The sequence below is a fragment of the Pantherophis guttatus genome, chromosome 4 (assembly GCF_059756535.1).
Source record: "Pantherophis guttatus breed Tessera chromosome 4, ASM5975653v1, whole genome shotgun sequence".
Taxonomy (NCBI): Eukaryota; Metazoa; Chordata; class Lepidosauria; order Squamata; family Colubridae; genus Pantherophis; species Pantherophis guttatus.
In genome coordinates this window covers 88,926,137-88,932,136 of record NC_142066.1, presented here as the reverse complement: position 1 = coordinate 88,932,136, position 6,000 = coordinate 88,926,137, and positions in this window count along the sequence as shown.

Genomic DNA, 6,000 nt, shown 5'->3' with positions numbered 1-6,000 from the left:
CATGTCGCCCCCACAATCACCCATGCGGCCGCATTCTGGACCAGTTGGAGCCTCCAGGTGCTCCTCAAGGGGAGCCCTATGTAGAGAGTATTACAATAGTCCAGGCGGGAAGTGACAAGGGCATGAGTGACCGTGCATAAGGAGTCCCGATCCAGAAAGGGGCACAACTGGCGTATCAGGCAAACCTGATAAAAACCCCCCCTGGGCACGGCTGTCATATACTCTTCTAAAGACAGCCGTGCATCCACGAGGACGCCCAAGTTACGAGCCCTTTCTGTGGGGGCCAATGACTCGCTCCCAATAGCCAGCGATGGCACCAGCTAGCTATATTGGAACGCCGGCAACCACAGCCACTCAGTCTTGGAAGGGTTGAGTAGGAGCCTGTTCCTCCCCATCCAGACCCGCATGGCCTCCAGGCACCAGGACATCACTTCAAGGGCATCATTGGCGTGGTCTGGGGTGGATCAAATGTCTGTGTTTGAGAGAATGAGAGAGAGAGAGAGAAAGGATGGAGGTGAGTAACAAGAATTGAAGGTAACACTTTTTGAAAGGGTTTCCACTCTGCTGTTTCTCTATATTTCTTTCTCTCTCTCTCTCTCTCTCTCTCTCTCTCTCTCTCTCTCTCTCTCTCTCTCTCTCTCTCTCTCACACACACACACACACACACACACACACACACACACACACACACAGACATTTGATGAGAAACGGTAGAGGGCAACTGGGTAAGGGGACTGACCCTCCCCCGCTTCCAGCTTGGCACCTGCTCAGGGTGGTGCCCCAAGACCCTTCCATGACCAGCGTGAGAAATGGACTCCCTCACAGCGCCTCGTCTCTGGGCCTTGCCTGCCTTGGAAGCCAGAGATCCTGCAGGCATCCTGGCCATGTTAATGTTGCCCAAATCCCTTGGGTTGTTTGCAACTTGAGCAAGCCATGCAGCTTCAATTGGGGCCAATGGTTTTACAGGAAATGGAATCGCCAGAAATTCAGGCCAGAATTCATATTTGGGCTCAGGGAAGCCTCCTGAGAGCAAAAATGGACCCCCAATAGGTAGTAAAAAAATGCTTTAAAAAGTAAAAAAAAAAAAAAGTTCCGACGATCACGCGGCACAGCTGGTTGTCACAGCTGATTGCCAGAACCTTTTTTTTACTTTTTAAAGCATTTTTTTACTACCTATTGCCTGAACGGGTAGTAAAAAAATGCTTTAAAAAAAAAAGTTCAGACAATCAGCTGCACCTCACGATAATACAATCGTCATAATACAATCTTAAGTTAGGCATTTTAAGACCTCCTCTCTCACATATATCCTGTATAATTTTCAGTTTCACTCTTGGTTTCTTCCCAGCCCAGATAAAAGTATTAACCCCTTTCTGCCATTCCGTCAGATTTCCATCTTTTTTAAGCACTGGTATCATTTGGAACGAAAATAAAAACCTAGGTAAAACATTCATTTTTATTGTTGCTATCCTTCCCAGTAGTGATAGTTATAACTTTTTCCATTTTTCCATTTCTTTCTGTACTTTTTGCCAAAGAATTTCATAATTATTTTTAAACAATTTCGTATTTGAGGCTGCAATATATACTCCTAAATACTTAACCTTTTTAACTACTTCAAACCCCGTTATTCTCCCTAAATCTTCTCTTTGAGTTATGGACATATTTTTAGTTATCATCTTTGTCTTGTGTAGATTTACTTTAAATCCAGATACTTTGCCATATTGAGCTACTATATCCAGCATATAGAGAGCTGCTTCTATAGGTTGAGATAAAGTAAGAACCAGGTCATCTGCAAACCTCTTAGTCTATAATTCTGCTGTCTAATTACAATTCCTTTTATTTTATCGAGTCACGTAACTTATTCAACAAAACTTCTAAAGTTAAAATAAACAACAATGGAGACAAGGGACAACCCTGCCTCGTACCTTTCTCAATTTTATTATTTGTGCTGTTTGTTCCTGATATATTGCTCTAATTGAATGTATGAAATACTCCCCAAAGTGCATTTTTTCTATTATTTTAAACAGGAATTGCCAGTTCAATCAATCAAATGCTTTCTCTGCATCCAAGAATATGAACGCTGCAGGGACCTGGTTATTTTTTTCCAAATATTCCAGTAAGTTTATAATTTGCCTAACATTATATTTCATCTGCCTCCCTTTTATAAAACCTGATTGATCATTATGAATAACTTGTTGCATAACTGGCATTAATCTATTCACTAATATTTTAGCAAAAATTTTATAATCCGTATTCGAAAGTGAAATTGGCCTAAAATTTTCAGGTTTGATACAGTTTTGATCTTCCTTCAGAATCAATGAAACAAAAGCTGTTCTCCAAGAGGGTGGAACTCCTCCCCCTAATTGAATTTTACAAAATAAAGTTCTAAGCAGCTCTACCATTTCAAGCTGTAAATTCTTATAATAAACAGCTGTTAGTCCATCCGTTCCTGGAGCTTTTCCTGTTTTTAACTGCTTAATTGCCGCAACAATCTCCTCAGAAGTTATTGATTGATTCAATCCTTCCTTCTGTTCCAACGTTAATTCCAAAATACTCCCTTCCTTTAGATATCTATCTATATCTATACCTTGTATTGAGTCCCTAGCATATAACTTTGTATAAAATTCCAAAAAAGCCTTTTTAATCAAATTCTGTTGGTAAACTTCCTTACCTCTATATTCTATCTTACTAATGACTCGTGCTTTCTGTTTTTTCCTCAACATGTAGGCCAACCACCTACCTGGTTTATTGGAATTACAAAATGTATTATGTTTAGCATATTGTAAACTAGTTGCCACCTGATCAGCCATTAACATATTAAATTGCCCTCTTAGTATATTTATTGTTTCTTTTACTTTCTTATCTCCTGGATTAGATATAAGTAATTGTTCTTTCTTTTTTATTTCTTCCTCTATCTCTTTACGCTTCTTTTGTTGTTTTAATCTATATTTGTTGTTCATATGTATTAAGATACCCCTCATATAAGCCTTGCTAGCATTCCAGACCATTTCCATAGGAGTACCCTTATTCATATTAATAACAAAGAATTCTTTCATTTGTTTTTTAAGCTCCTTTACATTTTCTTCATATCTAAATAAGTTTTCATTTAACCTCCAAGACCTCCTTTCCCTCCTGTCCTGTTCAAATTCAACCCAGGACTATGATCAGTTAAAGTTCTTGGACATATCTTCGTCTTCTTCACCCTGGAAATAAAATCATTTGTGATTAATATAAAATCAATCCTGGAGAAAGATTGATGTCTATCAGAAAGAAAAGTAAAATCTTTTTCCTCCAGGTTACGTTCTCTCCAGATATCTCTCAATTCTATATCTTCCATCATATCAAAAAAAGATTTAGGTAGTTTTGCACGTACTGAAATCTTTGATAAGCTCTTTTTATCTTTCTGCGTGTCAATTACCCCATTCCAGTCACCCATTAAAATAAAAGATTTATAGTCCCATTGTATTATTTTAGTATGTAAAAATTTATAAAACTTGTGTTGTTGCTGATTAGGGGCATATATTCCAATAAAAAGCATTTTTCCAGTCAGTGTTAATAATTCAATTGCAATATATCTTCCTTGATCATCTGCCTCAATTAAATTAGATGATAGTCCTTTTCTTACATATATAACTAGTCCATTTTTCTTCTCTGGCACTGATGCCACAAAATTTGTACCTAATCTTGAGTTTATCAAATATTTTTGGTCTGATAATCTAATATGTGTTTCTTGCAAGCAAATAACATCATTGTTAAATTGTTTCAAGTAGTGAAATACTTTCTTTCTTTTTTGTGGTGAGTTTAGGCCATTGACATTCCAAGAAAGGAATTTAGTTGCCATCTTTAGCCATTCGAAGCCTTATGAGCATCAGCTGAAGCTCCTCCTCCACCTTACTCTTCAGCCTAGCCCCCTCCACTGCTTCTGTTTTTTGGACTTCTTGAGATAAATCTTGAGATTGTTGCCTTTTTGATTGTTGTTGTTGCAATTTATAAGTTGATCGGGTCAGTCGTTGTGCTTTCGGCTCTGCCTTCTTAGGTGGTTCCAAAGTTGGGGGTAAGCGCCCAAGACCCAAATCTTCTTCCATGATAATTCCTCCAGCTGCAGCTTCAGCATAGGTTTGTATCTGTTTTCCATCTTTTTCTTGTTGTAACATCTCCATTTTCTTCCTCCCCCCCGCCCCGGTGAGGGTGGGTATCCAGCCTGTAAAACATTTACATAGAAATCTTTTGCCTTCCAAACTGTGTTTAACCAATATCTTTCTCCATTATAAGTTACTATTAGACCAATTGGAATGTCCCATCTGTATGCCACTTGTTGATTTCTCAATTCATTTACCAGAAAGCCAAAGTCTTTTCTACTTCTCAACATCTTTGAAGGAATCTCTTTCAAAACCACCACCTCTTGCCCTGCCACCTGAACTTTATTCTTGTAAGAAGCTTGTAGAATTTCATTTCTGATCCTCCTAGTTGTAAAATAAATCACCACATCTCTTGGCAGCTGTTTTTGTTTTGCCAACCAGGAATTAACCCTGTAAATTTTATCAATTTGGCTTGCCACATCTTCTGGTTTTTCTTTAATTATCTCCGCCACAGCATCAGCACAAATGTCTTTTAAGTTTTCTTTACTATTTTCCTTCAGGCCTCTTAGTCTCAGAGCAAACTCCATAGATCTGTATTGTAACATTACCAATTCATCATCCACTTTCTCTGTTCTGGTCATGACATCACCCATTTTGCTTTCCAAATTTAAGTTGGCTTCATTAATTTCTTCAACTTTCCCATCAAGCTGGATAACAAGATTTGAGACTCCTGATACAGCAAAAACAATATCATCTCTTATTTTATTATGTTCATCTGCAACTGCTTCCTTGATCGAGCTTATATCCTCCTCAATTTTCTTAAATTTCCCTTCAACAAGTAGTGTTAAATTATTCATTGCTTCACTCATTGCTGTTGCTTGATTATTCATGGCTTCTTTCATAACTTCCTTAAAATCATTAAGGGCTGCATCTTGACTCTGGCTCTGGCTCTGTGAATCAGCCGGAAATTGTGCTTTCTGTGTCACCACTGACACAACTGGAGAGCCTCCCCCTCCTTTAACAACTCCTTGTCTAGAAGCCATTTTTTTTCTTTCACCCCCTCTTTTCTTTAAAAGCCACAAAATCTTTAAAGATGTTTATAATTTATAGTCTCTGATTTGCCAGGCAGAGTAGTTTTTTCTCTCTCTCTCTCTTTCCTCCACAAACTCTCAGTTCCCAGCAGTTAATAGGCAGCTAATCCAGCTTTTAGCAGGTTATTGATGGGGAGTGCAATTTGCACGAATGCTGTGATGAATTGCCGATAGAAGTTGGCAAATTCAGAAAACCTGGAAGCATCACAGTGAGACTGGTTGGGAAATTACCAGGCTCTAACAAGCCTGGTGAAAACCTAGCCAGACTAACCGCTGTCGGGGAGTCTTCAGACCGGAACTGTCTGGACAGTGAAGGGACAGTGAAGAAGGAGAGGCATCTTGGTTGGCTAAAGAGGAACAGGCAAGTTCCTTGGAAAGACAGAGAAAACTCTTCGATCTGACGGTGGATGTATGAACGAAATGAAATAAGTTTTAGAAATAGTGTTTTGCCTAAAATTAGAGAAATTGTAACAATTGAAATATTTTTAATTGCATTGTTGGAGTTTATAAAATAACAAGTTCTAAAAATATGAATAAGATTAATCAGGGAAATTGTAACAATTGGAATATTTTTAATTGCATTATTTTAAATTTAATTACAAAAGAAAAGAAGGTGAAATGATATTGTATTATGAATTAATTAGATTGTGGTGAAAGTAGAAATGATTAAGATGTTGTTTGAAGAGGTATAAATATATATCTTTGACAAAGTATTTGAAAACTAGAAATAAAATTTAAGGAAGCAATTTGGTTTATTATTATTATATAAAGGAAAAAAACTTATATAATTAACTGATTTTTATTAAGATGTTGGAGTGTATTATTTGGAATAA